General features: G+C 45.2%; 1 protein-coding gene across 2 annotated transcripts in view; it reads right to left on the bottom strand.

Annotated features, from left to right (window-relative positions):
• Positions 1-18,897, bottom strand: part of Snoo (Sno oncogene) — a 114,227-nt gene that overhangs the window by 5,876 nt on the left and 89,454 nt on the right. The window lies entirely within an intron of this gene.

The following is an 18,897-nucleotide window of genomic DNA, read 5'->3' as shown; positions in this document are numbered from 1 at the left end:
TCAATGTAGTCACATGTTTACATGGATGATGCTTTGCCAACTTCCATTCTTAGACAATCTCAAGATCTAAAAAAAAACCTTCCTTTGGCAAAGATTTGACCCAAGTCACCTTTTTTTTGAGTGAAAATATATGAAGAATACACGAAAACTATGGATGTTTCTCTCTCTAGTAATACATAGTTCCTCTTTGGGAAAATCTACATAAGTAATAGTGAATCGATTTTCTTGGACAAGCGACGCAAAGTTGAAGCAGTATGGACTGAGGGGCACTGCCGTATGTCGCGTGTAACGCGAGTGTGATCTAATCTATAATATTGTTGCATTCCATAAGCAACTTCTTGTCTGTGGTAATCATTTAATGGTATAAACGCTCTGGGAGGTGCCACCGAGGGAGCCCCACAGAGAGCGGGAAGTGAAGATTTTTGTTGGCTCGTTTCCGCTTGTTCGCCACAAAGTATGCAACATAAATTTAACCATCGACAAGAACCACAAAACATACAAAACACACGAAGCACTCTTTCTTTTGTTGTTGTTTTTTTTTTGGTTTAATGCTTCTCTAAAACGGCAGAAATTCCTTCGGGCCATAACACCGGACTTGGTCAGCGCGCGCATTGGGTAAACAAGTTGGCCCCAAAACGCTGCTGGCCAACAGCAGGAAAAGACCCACAAAAAAACGGTCGAGAGAGAAAAAAGAGTAGTGCTCCGAGGAGAGAGAGAGATTAAGCAGCGCAGACAAGCCGCAAGCCAACTGGCGACGCGACGCGACAATAGCAAAAACAAGCAAAATATACATATAAAAAAATACTACTACTAAAACTTAAACTAGCAAACAAAATAAAACAAAAAAAAAACAAAACAAAAACCAAGTAGATATAGACGCTGCGATAAGAAAACTGGAAGCCAGACACATGCACCACCGCTTGGTGGAGTGGATTGGAGTGGAGCGGAGCGGAGTGGTGCCTCGTATTCCTCTACATGGCCGAGGCACACAAATGAACCATTAAACAGCAAAATCATAAAAATCAAGAGCCATAAAGAAGTCGTCGAAGGAGCGCCAGCCTCGCGACTCGGAGTCCGCCACAAAACGCAGCAGGAGATGGCCCCGAGTCGTCGCCAGTTGCCAGTTGCCAGTTAGCTGCATGCTGCTGCCTGCTGCCTGCTGCAACTATGAGAGTCCGCTTCCAAGAGTCGCTTTAACTGTAAGCAGATGGCAGCCAGCGATAGATGACGAGCCAGTGCAGCAGTGCACCAGAGGAACAGGAGGAGGAGCTGCCTCCAGCTTCGCGAGTCTCGAGTCTCTCCATGCTGGCGCACGCGTCGTCGCTGACGGTGCAGTGACAAATTGCACTATTGGACGCGGCGGAGGAGGAGGCTGCAACAGAAGAGCACGAGGAGGAATCGGGGGCTCGAGTGGAGGATCTAGAGTAGTGGCGGGGCCTGCCTCTGGGATCACACAAGTGCGGGTGCAAGACGCTCGGTACAGCTGGCTCGGCTGTGGGGGCTACATATCGACGAGGCTAGTGCTTAAGTCCAAGGTCTTTTGCCATAATTCAGCGGCAAAGATGATGTGCGCAGTCTCCAAGGGGAGGGGCGGTGCAGCGTCGGTGGCAGATTGAAAGAAAAATGAGAGATCAATGCCAGATCAAAAGCGAAAAGTGAATACCCTTTCCCCATGAAGAAATCATACAAAAGTTCGAAAAACCGACTATCATTAATTCATCAATAAAGAATTAAAGTTCTGGAGAAATTCCTAATCCTTGATAATGATTCACAGTGCAATACCCTTTAGATGTTAGGGTATCTCTCAAAAATAATTGCACCCAAGTGACGGTTGCTGCTGCTGTTGCATCGTCTGTTTGCTGCTGCTGCTGCTGCAAAAGAGGGGAGAAGCCACAGCCACAGCCATGGCAGCGACATGACTCTGCTGGACGATAAGATCATGGCAAATATTGACGACGACCGAGACGGACATGGACATGGAGATGGCGATGCCGATGGCCGATGACGATGGAGACGGCAACGGCGTTGACAATGAAGTCCGACAGAGTCATGTATGGCTGCAACAGCAACTGCATCAGCAACAACACAAACAACATGCAACACAGCGGCAACTTCTTGCGCCCCATTGATTTAGACTGGCAATTATGCAGCCAAAGATCGTCGGAGTCGTCCTGCTGCTGCTGCCGCTGCTGCCACTGCCACTGCTGCTGCTGCATGTTCGGCAATTGATGAGGATGTGGCTGCGGCAGTGGCACTGGCACTGGCGTCCATGTGGAAATAGAGCAGCGACCCATATGCAACTTACGGCGAATGAACACCGACATCGTCGTCGTCGTCGTCGACGATGCTGTCAGCTTCATCTGCATTTCTTGGCGTCATCTTGTTGTACCCTTCAAAAGAGGGTATGTTTAATTTCAGCTGGTGTTTGGCAAATAGCATCTCTGAAGCAATAAGGCATATATTTTGTCTTGATTAGAATCAATAGATGTGGCTATAAAGCCATGTTTAAGAAAGTATTTGCTAAATTTTCAAGAGTTGCACCAGAAATATTATTATCCATTGCATCTTAAAGGGTATCCTTCCAGCGAGCCTTCAGTATTTTTTGTTGTACTTTTAGTTGTTGCCGTTGTCTGTGTCTGGCGCGGGCCGTAAACTTGTTTGCCCCACCGAATCCGTATCGACATTGCACTCCCGTTGCCCCCTCCAGAGCCCCCTTCAGTCACCCGCAAGTCGGCGACATTTTACAATTTTCAATTCGTGTTGTTGTCTGCGCAAGAGAGAGAGAGGAGCGGCAAAGACAGCGCCAAAAACAGCAACAAAATAAGACCCAACCAAGTCTCGGGAAAAAAACAGAGCCAACTATTGTCAAGAGCCTCGAAGCATGACCATGACATACCCAGGCATCTCTTGGCCAAGTCTCTTGGCCGGGACGCGGCACTCCGCTGCTCCTACAGCAGTACTGCTGCAGCTCCCAGCACTTTGGCAGCAATGCAGTCAGACAGTCGGAAAGACAGTCGGAGACGGCGGATTATTTGAAAGAGTTGCTCAACTTTTTGTTGTTTTGATCTTGTTTTTTGTTTTTCCTTGAATTAAAGCGCATTTCGAGTTGGTTCTCTAAACCTTTTGGACAGCAGTAATACCTTGTACTTGAAGGGTGCTTATGGTAGGTATCGTATTGATTTAAAGTTTATCTCTTGGTAAAGGTATTTGCATAAACGGGGAACAGGAGGCGATTAAATAGAAACAGTAACAGGCAGACCAATTCGCTAACTGTCGGAGAAATCAGATAAGGGGTATTCATAGCTGTCGAGTCAAGCTTCAAAATGTATGGCAACAGGCAAATGAAAACAAAAACAGATAATCTACGCAGCAAAGTAAGTGAGGTCCCGTTAATTATTTCATATGCTTCCTAGAGAGCAAAGCTCACACAAAGAGAGTGGATCGCGTCTGAGAGCGGGAGTGCGAGAAAGCGATAGAAGTAATTGAAGGGAAGCAAAGCTCACACAATCGCGAGAGACAGAGAGGGAGAACCATAAATTGCGACTCAATAAATATATACATATGTATGTCCTATCGCTTAATCGCATCGTATGCATTAACGCTCTCGAGACAAAATACATTCGAGAACGCAGCAGCATCTGGCGCTCTGTCTTTCTCACGCATTCATATTGCTTTTCATTGCTCTCTGAAAATATACACCTGATTTGGCATTTGACACACTCTCCTCCTTTCAGTGTTTTGCTTGCAGATGCAGACTCTTTCGTGCCTTTATGTACATCCGTGTAAAGCCATTAAACTAATGACTAATTTAATTAAAGAGCATAACACCAGTAATCATCATCAGCATTTCGAGCGCAACGCAGAAGCGCAGAACTCAAAAACAGTAAAAATGAGAGAAAAAAACGCGAAAGAAAATGCAAAAAGAAATAAAAATAAATATAAAAATAAATTGAAAAAAAATATGTGGGCATGAAAAAAAATATGCATTTAGAAAAATATTTAAATCAACTTTAATGAAGTCGAAAACAAATTCCAACGCTAGTCCCCGCTCTAGTGAATTTTCAAACGCTTTTCGTTTGCATTTCTTTTTTTTTCCCATAATTAATGAGGAAAAGGAACGGAATTCCGATTCGAAACAACTAAATGAAACTGAAACTGCGCGTAAAATAAATAATAAACCAAATGTCTTGTCTACTAAATCATGTTGGGGGTCGCTTCTCTAAGAGGGGAATTAGTGTTGCACGTTGCACGATGCTGAGAGCGACTCTTTGCTACAAGCTCTGGGGCAGGCACTACTCTGCAATTTCTCTGTCCAATTAGCGTGCGACGTTTTGAGTGATGGCCCAAAGTCAGACAATGCGCAGGCGCAACAGCAACAACAGCAGCAACAGCAGCCTCTAGAACGTATGTATGCCCCTCCAGATGGATGCTAATGTTATGCAGAAAGAGACAGATAGATAGATAGACGGAGAGGGGTACATGGGGGGCACAACAAATTGCAACATTGCATTGCATTTTTATGACAGCTGCCGTGCAATATTTTTGAAATTTACGAGTGTGGCCACAGCCTTTGGCCCAGCTTCTGCTTCTGCTTTGAAGCTTCTGCTCCTCTAATCAAGCACTCCATTGTGGTGCTCCCCATAGCCATTCCTATCCCTCATCCCCCCTTTTAGCGCAGATCCCCATCCCATTTCTCTTCTAGAGAATCAAATTTATTGTCATTAATCATGGGGACTGTTTGTAGTCGGGTTTTTGGCTTTGACTTTGACTTTGACCATGGTCTTGGTCTTGCTCTTGAGACACGGACAATTTGCTCAATGCTGCACATTGCCATTATCATCTGTGCCCCACTCCCTGGCCAGACCAGGCCAGGCCAGCCCCCGACTTGGAGCAGTGGACTCTCCCCTCTTATTGATCAGCAACATGTTGCCGCAACATGGCAATTAAGGCTGGCCACATTGGCCTGGCCTGCCACGGTCGGAACGGACGACTCTGTCCGAAAAGTCAGTTGGGCAGGAGCCGCCACCGCCTGCTTGGGGGCCATCATTGGGGCTGAAAATTTATTTCTTGCCAGCCAAGGCTTTATTGTCTGTGCCACCGCAGAGGAGGGAGGCAGTAGACTCAGGATGATGATGATGGGGTTGCCTTCATAGGATATGGGGTTTGTCGGGGAATAACATTTGATAGAGTTCGATATTCGAAACCCTATTGAAACTTTTGGAACTTAAATATACCCAACTTAATCATATAATCCATTGAATACTTAGAGCCCACTATCTTTCTCAAAGTCTACCACCCTAAGGTTAAGATTATCTAAGATTATCTTCATGTGAAACGCTTTTATACCAATATTCTCTTTTAGTTGAATATATCACCATTTTAAGAGGCTTTAGTCTTACATTTTTCTACAAATTTGTTTCCATAAAGAGTATCCAAAATTCCACTGCTCTCTAGCCGCAATCGAATCTCTTGCCATTTTGGACTTCCCTCCGTTTCGTATATGGCAAGATAAATGTTGACTTTGTCAGGTTGCCCCAACTGCAACAGCAGCAGCAGCAGATGGAGCTGCTTCATTATGGGTCATTTGTTTGCTGCATAATTGGCCCACAAAATTTATGATTTGTTTTTTGGGCAGCAAGAAAACTGTGAGAAAACGGTAAACCCATAACCATCCCCGCCCCCATACCCACCCCCTCCTGCTGCCCTGGAAAAACTCCTCTACCTGCCCCAATGATGTGTTGTTCTTGGGCTAATGAAAATCTCTCTCTTTTTGGGGGACTGGCACCAAAATCAACATGAACATGATGTCCCTACCACGCCCCCAAATGCCCATCAAATGTCGCTTGTGTCGTGGGCGTGTCACTCGCCCAACCCATTCTTCTCCCCCCATCTTTCTGTCTTTTTCTGGTGCATGTCATTTAAATTAAAAAGTTTAACCAAAGAAATTAGAGAAAAAACTTCTGCAGAAGAAGCAGCCAGAACTTGTGGGGAATTCATCGCTCGCCTGCTTCTTGCCCCTCAAAGGCGTATACTGTGCCACGCCTCCCCCCCCCAATAAGACAGGTCAAAACGTCAGTCAACGTATCAGGGGGTGTTTCAACAGAGAACAGCGGGGTTTTCCTTATATGCATATTTTCCAACCCAAAGAAAAATCCACAGAGAGGGAGAGAAGGAGGAGGTTAAATCCTGTCTTGACTTTTGACAAAGTCAAAACTTCAGTTGAAATATTTAACAGACACTCTAAATACAACTTTGACTGACAGTTAGAAAGGGGGAAATAGCAATAGGAATAGCAATAGAGAGGTAGAAGGAGATAGAGAGGTAGAAGCTTCTCAAACCTCTCTCTCTCTCCTGGCAATGTTTGTAAAACTGTCCGAACAACAAGATTTTCTGCGATTTTTGAAGGTGTTTTTGTGGCATTTAGTGGTCCATTGTTTTCTTGGCCAAAAAAAGACTGCCACTTGACCTCTCCTCCTGTCTCTCCAGACAAAGTTTACTGTTAGAATCGAGGGAAAACTTTGCACAAAAATGCCATAAAGAAAATACCCAAACAGAGGAGAGAGAGATTTATGAAAATGTCTGTTTTCTTTTCGATTCGATTCGCTTCGCTTTGCTTCGATTTATTTATTGCCAACATTTCCATCTGACCAAAGATGGTCAACCCCATGGCATGGAGGATACCCATGGATCCATGGAGAAGGAGTTGCCACTAAAACTTTATGACCGCCAGCTGATCTCTGCGGCTGCTCCGCTCCGCTCTAAGAACTGCTATGATGGCTCTCCTCTCTAAGATCCTCGGATGATGATGATGACAGCAATTGAACGATTCTCTGGCCAAATCATGCGGGGCTCCGATTCCTCTGTCCATTTATAAGGCGGCTTTAATTAGGAGGAGCTGGAGGAGCAGGAGGAGCCGGAGGAGCAGAACCACAATCTCTCAACAAATTCTGTTTGGTTGAAAGCTGCGGGCAATCTGGGGGAGATTGTGTTGCCTCTTCGTTTTTGGGGCGTGGCATGGCTTTGGGTGTAATTTTTTGCTGTTCTTTGTTGTTTGAGCTTGTCGCCAGCTTCAACTGGAATTTCGTTTTATGGCCTCGGAGATGTGAGAAATGTCATTGAACCGAGTGGAGTTTTGTCGCAGAACAGAACAAAAACCCTCCAGCGGCATCATCAGAACCAACCATCAGAAGGCAGCCACACACACAGCAGTCGAGTAGTCGAAAGAGTGGGAACATTTGGGACGGAAATCTCCTCTACAAAAGGCAAATGCCAAAAAAAAAAAAAAAAAACATTAAAGAAAACAAAGAAAATGTTGTGGCAGTCACCAAACAAGAGCTGTTGGGGTTACGGTTCAAGGGGAAAGGGTGCATGCCACAAATGAGGGGTGATATGTGATAAGGTTAGCTGTAAGATCTGAGATACGATTGATAGGAGTCTGCCTTCAAAAGCCTTTGAAGGGTGAAACCTTTTGAAGAGCTTTCTTAGATGAAAAAATGAAGAAGAAAGTCGGAGATCTCCTGGAAGTTTCAACTCAAAAGACTAAAAGCAAATTTTATTTCAATACAAAATAAATTATTCATCCAGAACTTTCTTGTAGGTTTTATACGTAACTAAAATAAGTCTTTTATTAAATTTTATTCATTACAAAATATTTCCAAATCGCGGCTTTAGCCCCCCCTCGCGGTACCTTCTACAGCCTCCTCTGTTTGGAAGTTTCGAAGTTTCTTTATATCTAAAGTTGTATACAGAAATTCGTTTCATATTCGTACTACCCACATCTACATTCAATTTTATTCACCTCTTTGGAGGGCATATAATTTTCGTTGTGGCTGACTTCTTTTTGGGCTGTCAAGCCAGGCGAAAGTCAAGTTTAATTCATTATTAATATGCATATATATATATATGTATTTATGTACATAAAAGCAGAGAAAAGGCCAGGCCAGGCCGGAGCATTGTCCCAACGCCCGAAAGTATGCAATGCAATTAATATGAGGCCCCCAAGCAGGACGGAACAGAGGACAGACGACAGGGGACACATCAGAGAGCAAACACAACAATGGAGGAGAAAGGCTAAAGAGGGAGGAGAACTCTTAGGAAATCGCATTTCTTTCATTCACTTTTTGCTGCGCCCAGGACAATCCCCTAGGTATAGGCCCAACTTCCACTCCCCCCATTTGCCGTCCCCCCGTGTTTCGCTTCTGTGGTCTTTCGGTCTTAGGCTTACCCTTGAACCGGTTCATGTTCGAGCACTCCACAAATATCCTTGCCTGCACATGCAGCACCCTCCAGGATATACCCTCCCTTGGGGGCACCCCAACAATTGGAAACTTTTCCTTTCCCCGTTTAGAATTTTTGTTGTCTAATTAAATTTTTGCTGCTGCTGGGGCATGCAGCCGCAGCAGCAGTTGCATACAGCATTTAAACATCAACTCAAGCGGCAGCAGGCCTCTGGCCTCCGGCTCCTGGATCCTGGCCCCCACATCCTTGGGGAACAACAATCCGTTGAGCACTTGAGAGAGAGAGAGAAAGAGAGAAAAAAAACAGCAGCAGCAGAACGAAAACCCCTTCATCGTTGTAGGATGTATTTGCATTGCTCCTGCCATAAGCCCAAGCCCAAGCCCAAGACCACCGACCCATCCGCCCTCTGGCTCTCTGCTGATTTTCTGCCGCATTTTGTTGCATCCTTGCGGGAATTTCAAATGAAAGTAGCAGTGGAGTGGAAGAAGCAGCAGCAGGAGGACGTGGTAGGACTGCTGCTTGCTACCGTGGCAGGAGCTGTGTGGCAGGACTGGCTGCTTGCTGCAGAGGGAGCAAAAAAATGGCAGCAGCAGGAAAAAATGGTGAAAAAAAGTAATAAAGTCATTTAGATTTGCCAACGCTTGGGGTAGATATGCCACAGCAGCAGCAGGTCCACCCAGCCACACAGTTTGACAAGGACTGGGCAGTGCACCTCCTTGTTTTTGCTCTCGTTTTTTTTTTCCGTTAAGTTTGGATGTTAATGAACTCAGTTACCGAAGGAGGAGGCGGAGGACTGAAAAAAAAATATATATAGTATTTCGTATTTCGCCCGCTCCCACCCCGAGTACACCCATCCACCCACCCACACCCCCCGTGTCTGCCACTTGAACATTGGGTTTTGGTCGAGAGGTTTATGCAATTTCGCTTCGCATTTCTGGCACTTCATTTGGTTGCATGCCTCCAGTGTGCGCCTACGCCGTGACTGGAGAGGAGAGTACTGCCCTCCCTCCCACCAGCCTCCAGCCTCCAGCCCTCAGCCTATCAGATATGAATGGACTCTCTGCCACTCTGCCACTGGGTGGCATCCATCCATCCATCCATCGAGGCTGTTGTGCAGCTCATTAGCACGCCTGGATGAAGTAGATCGACCTGGATGAAAAAAAAAAACACAGAAAACACAAACTATATGCCACACCCCCCTTCACAAGCTCTTTCTCTCCATCGCCACTAGAAAACTCCTCTTGAGGTCTGTTATTTTAATTTGAGGGCAGAGTTTGTTCCGGATAGTTTCTAATTATTTATGCACAAAAGAATTACTCTACCACGGAATCTCCTGCGGAGAATACGCGCCGTGGCAGTGGCAGGTTAAGTGAGGTCGAAGGCAAGTTCTGTTTACTGATGCTGATGATGGGTATTCGCTGTGGTTAAGGTTAGGTTTTGGTGTGGATACGGTTAAGGCCAGAGATATATTCTATATATCTAGAACGGTGACAGCTACAGTCCTTAGACATCCTCCTTCCTGCCGGCATACTTTGGTTATCATGATGTTGCGGCACGTCTGATATTTCCACGGGTTTTTGGGGTTCCTGTGTTCACCTGTGTTTGGAGTGAGATTAGAAAAGGTTCTTGGAATGGTTTTAGCTAAAAATTCCTCTGCTTTGTATGGCTATTTCTAAGCCTAAAGTTTAGTCTCTTTTGACCACAAATGAGTACAGTTTCTCCACCAGATCTGCTTGCATAAATCTCTCTCTTTCTAACCCTCTCTTTCTGCATTAGCCCCACCTTTCTTCAAGACCCTTCTCTTCGCCTACAAAAGCAAGTGTTTGTTTGGGGCGTTTTTCCGTCGAGTGTGGATGTACTTTGTTGGGGCTGATGGCTGATGTTGCAGTCTTTCTGTTGCATATGTTGCACTTGTTATTGCTGCTTCTAGTGGATCTCCTCGCATACACAAATTAGTTATAATTATAGAGGGCGAGAGAGAGGAGCCCGAATGAATGGAAGAAATTAATTTCTCAATTGCATTTTGCCACGCATTTTATTGTCGGCGGCGGAGTTGCAGTTGGAGTTGCCGTTTTCGGAGGCGGCAACCGAGACGAGGTGGGGGAGCTGGGGGAGGTGGGTAATGGCTGTGGCTGTGCCTGAAGTTTAGGGAGTCATTGCAACGGCGGTGGCGGCTTATTTGGTGTCTGTAATTTGAAACGCTTCTCTGACTCGGAAAAACTGCTGCCGCAACTCTTGGCTGTTGGCTGTTGGCTCTTGGCTGTTGGATCTTGGCTTTAATTTCAGCTTTGCTAGCCAAAAGCGCCGCTAAATGTCTGAAGAATATTTCAAATCCACACGCAGTTTTCCCTCCCTCTCTCCCTCTCTAACTTCGGTGGCAGTTGCAGTTGCAGTTTCGCTGCATTTCCGCTCGCATCGAGAATTGCGCCCGCGGCTATATTTTTGCCAGACGGCGTCCATAGACAGGGGCATAGGAATGGGGGGATGGGGGAATGGGTGGAATGGTGGGGGGAAGAATACGACGACCATTATAAATGATGGTTATTTTATAATTGTGGAGTGTTCGGTTCGGTTAGGTTCTGTTCTGTTCTTTTTCTTTTCTTTTCCTTGGCCATTGCATCCGCTGCAGTCGAAAAACGCATTTCGTGGCCATTTTTAATAGGAAAACAAAAAGAGAGGCATAGAAGAGGCTCAGACTGAGGAATACCCTGGTGTATGCAGGTCTAATGACTGTAAAAATGAACCCAATCTTCAGTCTAGATCACTCTAGAAGTCTAAAACTATTGACTATTACAAATATGAGTGTTCTATCTTTGAAATTCTGGATACCACATCTATTCCACAACACAGGCAAAATGTAAATATTTGTCCGATTGTGATGATTAGCTTTATATGTTATTCTGTCAAATAAAAATGTACATACATTCTAGATCACAGAAATCATTGTATGGCAAAGAAGGAGGCTCCTTTCACGATCTTCTGTTTAAATCTGAGACCATTCCTTCTATCGAATACAACATATTCTTTTTCCTTGAGATTAATGGGTATTAAAAAGAGGAAAAGATAGAGTGGGGCAGAGACTCTACAGAGAGTGAGAGAGAGGGAAACTTTACAGACAGCGGAGAGCATTGCCGCCAGCGACGTCAACATCAGCGGCGGGCAGTAAATCCATCAAAGAGTTAATTGCCACATTGCCGCCAACTGACGATTGTTGCCCCCGATGGTTGCCCCTACGGTGCTTACTTCTTCCAGTTGCAGTTGCAGTGGCAATGGCAGTAGCCAAATGGCCAAAAGGCAAACGAAACTCTCTGCAACTGCAACTGCATCTGCATCTGGAAAACGGTAGTTGAGCGGCAGAGCCCAGGCCCCACCCCTTGGGGGCAGACAACTGAAAAATGAGCCAAAATAAAAGCGTTTTTTGTGTTCCCCGGGATAGAGAGAAAGAGAGATGGAGTGAGGTGCAGGGCAGAAGGAGGATCTCCAAGGATCCCGGAACGTTGATTGAGATGAGAGAATGATGCCACAAAAGGTGGGGCGCGGCACGTGACCAAACAAAACAGCAACCTTGCAACCTGGTGGTCTGTCATTCTGCCAAATGATAGCAATCGCAGTGGAGTGGCAGCCTCTTTATTTGCGGATTCGGGAGAAGTAATTTGTGGGGGAAATTCGTGTTTAAAAGGGGTGCTGGGTCCACAGCCAATTAGAGAAATGTTCTGCCATTTGGTGCAATAAATATTTTAAATAATGTTCATTTAAACAATTAAAACAATCATTAATTAAGAAAAACTATAAGCAAATACAAATGGGAATCTTTCGTTTATTCTGCTGCACTCTCTCTATCTGCCACTTGCCCCACACTCAGGCTCTCTTTCCCTATTCGCCACTTGTCCCTTGCTATCCCCATCCACTTCTCTCTATCTTCCACTTGTCCCGCACACTAGTACCATTTTCATTGTATTTTCTCTTCATTGGAGGGAAATTTCTTTTCGTCGTCACACACTGCGTATGAGTTATGCCTCCCTATCTTCTCGACCCCCTCCCGCATTTGGGCTGCCACACTGCTTGACCCCCTTTGTGGCCCCCCCCTCTTGGCATTCCATGTGTCAAATGGCGCATGGCAGAGAAAATATTATTCGCATTTGGATTTGGATTGCTTCTGGCAGTCCGCAGTCCCCAGTCGTAGGGGCATTCGAATTCGCATTCGCATTTTCTATTTTCCATTTCAGCAATGCATTTGCATTGAATGGCAATTTCAGCATTTTTCGCCTCTGGACTTTGGCCCCCCATAAAACACAGAGCACAGCAGAGAACGACTGGGCGGAGGGCAGGGGCGATAGAAAGAGAGGCAGGGGCATGGGCATGCAAAGTGGGTGAATTGATGTGGCACCTTTGCTGGCGACGACTCGCAGAACAGAAGGAGGAAGGGGAGGGTGATGGAGGAGGCGACTATATGGCCATAATTACAATCAAAATTTTAATGGCGCAAGTGGCGCCAACAGCCCAAAAACAGGGGCAGCAGTGGCAACAGCCTGGACATGGCCAAGTGAGTCTTAAATATTTGTAATTGCTGATTTCATTGTGTCTTTCCTCGCATTTGGGCTTCCGTTTACACTGGGGGAAATAGGGGAAAAGCAAAAGAGAATTGTGATCTTCCATCTACAATTGAAAACGGGGCTATAAAAATGGTTATATTATCCCATTGTCCTTATTCTTAGGTTAGAGCGGACGTTGATATGCAAGTGGCTCATTCAACACCAGTAGAAGCCCACACCAGACTTTTTCCGCACAACCAATCGAGGGGCGCTGTCTCATGACGCTATAAACCGAACCGATCCCGAACATGCAGGAGAGATAAATGTTAGACTTATAATATATTATATTGAAGAACTAAACAAAAAAAATTGGGGAGAATCGGCTCAAGCTAGACATAATTCGATCTAAAAACGGAAGGGAATCATCAAAATCGTCTCTCTAGTACTCAAGAATAGTTGGATAATTTGTATCTTCTACAAGAGATATTATGGAGAACTTCTTTTTGGAACCCATATTCAATCATTGTAGAACATTGTTGCACAACTTTTTCGTTCAGTGTATGCATTTGTGCCACATGTTAAGATAGGTTAAGGGTTTATCTGAAGAAAAGCCACAAAGTACTCTTGTAGATGGGGGGTGGGGGGTGGTTCTGTCACCCATTTTGTTGGCGGCACTTTGTTTATGTAATTGAAACCCTACTTGTTGTTGTTTTTTTGCTTCTGTTTCTTTGTTTTTCTTGATGTTTTCCACTGTTGCTCGCAAAAGTTTTCGGTGGAACTACAAAGGACCCTCAACCGTTAACCCTTTCTTTCCCCTCTATTAACCCTTTGTTTTTGTTGCCTAGAGAAGCCGCTGAGAAGGTAATTCAAGACCCTTGCCTCCTGCCGTGCCTCTGTGTCATGGGGTCATTGACAGGAAGAGAGTCAAGCAGCGAGCTCTTTGATGTGACTTCTTCTGCCTTCTTCTGACTTCTGGCCCCGCCTTTTGGTCAGTTTATAATTTAAATAATACTCTGCAAAAAGCGAACCTTAACCAAATGATTGTTGTTGTTGTTGCTCTTTGCTGTTGTCACATTTGTCGGCATCGTTTGAAGCCGCCTCAAATGATATTTGATATGTCTCTCTGCTGGCGCCCGGAACCTCTCCCTCTCTCTCTGTCTCTCTGGGTTCCAGGGGTTCCTGGTTCCAGCCATGTGTGATTAAACTACAGGTAAACAATTGACCAGAAACGAAGGGAGGAGCAGGAGGAGGAGCAGCGGAGGGCGAGTTCAATAACTTGGCCAACAGACGACAGAGGCAAAGACAGAGGAACAGCAACCGCAGACAAACATACAGCGGAGGAAGATGCCCAAAAAAAGAGCACAAAACTAGGTGTGTCTGGAGGGTTCTGGCCATAACTGGAATGTGGCTCGATGGATGGACGTATGGTTGGGGGGCGTGGCTGGCACAAAAGGGCGCAGCCTGCTGCTGAAGCTGCTGCCTCCTGCCCCATGCCCCCCGTTTCCTTTTTGCAACCTCGTGTTTATTTCCTCGATTTGCTGAGTCAGACCTTGAAATGCCGCAGATGTCTGAAATCCCCCCTTTGTGTCCCCCCACTGCCTCTTTACGTGCCTCTTTTCACAGACATCATGTTGCAAGGCAAACCAGATTGGGTTCGCTTTATATCTGCTTCCTCTGCTTTTTATGGTACTGGGGCCCGTCTCCATCCTATAAACAAAAATCAGGTTTTCTTCTTTATTTTTTTTTGTACGGCAAGGTCCTCTGCCGCAGTCTCCCCCCGTCCTTCGTCTCCGCACTTCAGGCAAATGTAAAAATCTCAAAAAAAGCAAAAAAAAATAAAAAATAAAACTTACAAAAATAATATCAGAAGTAACAGAGAAACGAGTTCTCTTCTCTTTCGTTCGCTGATCTGTTTCTCTGTTTCCCGACTGAAGACTAAAGACTGGGCTCTGGAGTCTCTCTTTGGTCTTTGGTCTCTGGCTTTCGGCTTAGAGTTGGCTTAAACCTCCACTGCCATTGCGTGCCAAGAACTTGTCTTTTGGCCATGTCGAAATAATAAATGCATTTGGAATTAGAGACTCTTATGCCAATTACAAACAAAATGGTTTCAGGCCGCATTATCCTCAAACATTATGACAGCCCCAGAGGATGGAGGATGTGGCAACAACACTAGCACCAGAAAGAAAATCTATGACAGCCGGGAAATCTGTCTGCAAAGACAGTTGCAGTTGCAACACCACAACTGCAGGCTAAGTGGCTTTTAAACTGATATTGAGATTGGATGCTGGGGGTTCCTGGGGTTCCTTTGGCGTTTCCCGAATATAAATGAGGGGAAACATTTCTGGTCAGTTCTTTGAAAAATAGACATGTTATGATCGTCTTTTTTAGTGCTTAGTGTTTCTCTTTGAACAGTTAAAGCAGCGCTGCTTTACTGAAGCTACACCAACTCACAAACTGTATATTTTCTGTGACACTCTCTGGTGTGGAAGTGAAGTGGCTCTTAAACTGTCATAATGCTGGGACAAGAATGTCAAGTCGTTCCTGTATGTCGCACTAACATTAGTTTTGACAGCACTGCGACAGTTTTTGAAGCTTTACACAATAAATGGCTTGTAAAACTGTGAAGTTGGAGACGCTAGGCTTGCTCTCAAACTGTACTCGCGCCCGCGAATCATATGAATGGCAAAGGGTGGCTCCTCATCCGCCCTCACAACCGTGGGTGGTATGAACTTCAACCTCAGAAGGAAACAAACAGTTTGAGAGATACTTTATTCACTTGATGTGCTTTTCACACACATACGAATGAGAGTTGGATCTGTACTTTAACAGGCCTTGAGAGTCTTCTGCCTTGCTATGTGGCTCTTTTTCTGAGGTTAATTTGGAACAGTTACCCTAAAACTGTTAGGCAAACAGTTTCTTAGCCTAGGAACCAGTTACTCTGAATCTGTAACATTTCTTTCTTCTTCTTGGTTGGTTTTTCTTTTGGGATTTCCTTGATGCTGCATCTGTGCCTCTGCCTGTGCTTCTGGGGTTTCCCTGTTCCATTTCCTCTCCTTCCAGGGGTTTCCCTGCTTTTCTGCTTTTAAATGCATTTTAAATTTCTCCCAGGATTTGCTCCTTCTCCCACTTCCACTACCATTCCGAACCCCTCCCACTGCGGCATTCTCCCCCCAATTACGTAGAGTGCAAAATGCTGCCATTCTTAGAAGGGGGAGTGGGTGGTACTGAGTTGAAGGGTAACTGGGGTTACGTACAAGTCTCTCTCTCTCTCCCTCGCTCTCGCTGCTGTATTTTTTTCAAATGTCCCAACAATGCGTAAAAATGAAAAATTATGAAAAAAATCACACACACACACACTTACGTATACGGAGACACAGATGTAAGCATTGCATTGGAACTGCTGTAACATGCACCAAAGTGGCAAAGGCAGAGGCAGAGGCTGAGGCAGCGGCAGAGGCAAGAGTTCAACGTTCTTTGCGCAACATTGTGTTTTGTGCTTTCCGCTTATTTTGCGCCACATTCCCTTGCCCTTCCCGTTGCTTATCCCCTCCCTCCCCCTCCCCATCCACTCTCTCCTTCACTCGCTTATGCGTTGGCACACGCGCTGCACCTTTAAGTGCCCCAGAGGCGCAGCAACAACAGCAGCAGCGGCAGCGGCAGAGGAAGGAAGAGCAACGCAGCGCCGAAGCAAATGGCAAAAGGAATACAAAAAAAAAACCGAACATAACAGAACTCAAATGCAGCCGCATCTCTGTAACCGCCTCTTTACGCTCCCCCGTCCTCCAGTCTCTTTTGCAGTCTTCCTGCTGGCTATCCCACTCTACTGCTCTCTTTCTAGCTACATCTTTCCCTTTCTAACAGCTATCATAAAAGACAATTTTTGCCTCTCTGCTTATTTATGTTGCCTTGCATTTGGTCTATCCATCCTGCGTCTCTCATCCTCTTTTCCTCTGCTGATTGCAATACTCCAACACAGTGTATATGTATTTATGCAGACAAGGTAAGGCGCTACCAGAGAGTGTTCTCATGTCTGTTGCACCTATTACATAAAGAGTGCCAGATGGGAGAGTGAGTAAGAAGCAGATAGGTCACCCACCGCACCGTTAAATGTAATATACCTTGCTCTAAGCACAGCTGCTCTCTCCCTCTCTATCTCTCCTGCTCTGTCTGCGTCGCTGTCTGCGTTGGCGTCTCGTCGCTGCCCTTTAGCTTTGACGCTGGCCCCGCTGCCGCTGCCGCTGCCGTCGCCGTCGCCTACTGTTAATGTTTCACGTTTCCCGTTATCCACCATCCGTTTTACGGTTAATCGGGCATCTAGCACCTGATCTCTGTTCTAGGGAGCAGCACCAACAGCACTAACAGCAGCTGCGAGGGGGAGGCAGACGGACCCAATTACGATTATGGCCAAAAGTGTGGTTAACTGTCATCAAGTGGGCGGAACGGAGCCCAACAGACCCGTCCACAGTTTTGTAGGCGTTAATTAAGGATAGTTTGCAGTTTAAAGAAAGTTTTCTATAGCGGGGAGAGGGTAGGGGGTTCTTTTCAGAGAGTTGCTTTTGAAGATTACAGATACGTTTGAATGGGTGAAAGGTTTTCCTAGATTTTGAGGATAGTAATTAGGGAAGGGCAATTTTGTAATTGAGAGAAAATACATACAGCTTTAAGTGAATCTTTCCATATAAGAAATGAGTTTCCTCAAACAAGTATAAATTTATCCTTTAGCCTAAAGAGAGTGTAATACCACTGGAAATGTACTTCCCAAAACCCATAGTTTTTGCTTCTAATAATTAACTGTTCTTCCCAGATCTAGCTATGCCATATAAATGATTAAATAAATCTCTCGCCGCGCATTTATCACTCGTCAACATTCTCACATTAATCCCACTCTAATACCAAATCGTACCGTAAATAGTTTTATGGCTCAACGAATTTCAGATTTGTGGCTGGCGTTAACCCTTTACGAGTGTGTCCACTCTCCACTCTCCCGCAGGCGGACGGCAGACAGAGAACCATGGCTAATACGCTTTTAATGAGATGCCTAGGTGTCACATTAAATTACGCGTGTCTATTAATAAATAATAAATTCATTTGCTGCAAATGAAGACACCTCCAAATACAGGGAACCAGAAACACCAAAAACGAAACCGAACCAATGTATTTTTGGCTAGACAAGTTTTTTATGCCAGACGGAGGTCTGGGACCATCATCAGCCATGTGGGAGACTGATTAGCATAGATTGCCAGGTCGATGCTGTTTCCTCATATATTGGAAACGAAGGCAAGAGATACACAAATCACAGAAATGTGGGAGGCGGTTGGTGGGTTGCATTTCTGACACAATTTTGATTTTTACGATATCCAAAAGATAGATTTTATCTGCCAGACATATATTTTAAAACGACCACGGAGTGTTTTTGGATTTTCGTTTCTGATTTCTATTATTTGAATACCTTTGAATGAGGGTATTGCCGCTTTCCAATGAAGATGAAAGCGGTAGGAAAACTTTTAGTAGTCTCTAAAATCCAAGAGTATCCGAAACTTCGGTGCAACAAAGACTACATCTTTACAAATTTTCTATATTTGTAATAGGCCTCTGACCCACACGATGTGGAGTTGACATTTGTTTCTTTCGAATATTTCTTCTGTTTATAATTTATGGGATTTTTCTCGTTTCGGGTAGGCGGTGGTGGATGTGGAGTGGACTCTGGGAGTGAAGTGGATAGTGAGAGGTGCTCTCATGCGGCTTCCCCCGAAATGGGTCACTCATTCGCCTTTGCGAACCCATCAACAAATGAAGTCTGCCCTACTTCCAGTGAATGGGGGATAGTTCACGATGATGATGATTGCTTAACGATCCTTGGGGTTCCAGCGAAACCAACGAAATCAAATAGCATTCAAAACAAGTTCAACAGCGAATGGAGCGGCATTCGTCGTTGCCTTGGCTGTAATTCAATCGACAATCCAGCAAATGGCCTATGAATGGGGACCACAGACTTCAGACTCCAGACTCCACTCTCCGTTTTTTCTGTTCCTGGAAGCTGGACAACGGTGCGTGGCGGCCTGTTGTTGTCGTCGTTATATGCTGTGCCAGCATCATCATCATCATCAAAGCACAAACATCTAAACAA

This window comes from Drosophila pseudoobscura, chromosome 4 (assembly GCF_009870125.1).
Source record: "Drosophila pseudoobscura strain MV-25-SWS-2005 chromosome 4, UCI_Dpse_MV25, whole genome shotgun sequence".
NCBI lineage: Eukaryota > Metazoa > Arthropoda > Insecta > Diptera > Drosophilidae > Drosophila > Drosophila pseudoobscura.
The sequence above is the reverse complement of the archived record's forward strand: the minus strand, read 5'-3'. Positions and strand labels throughout refer to the sequence as shown.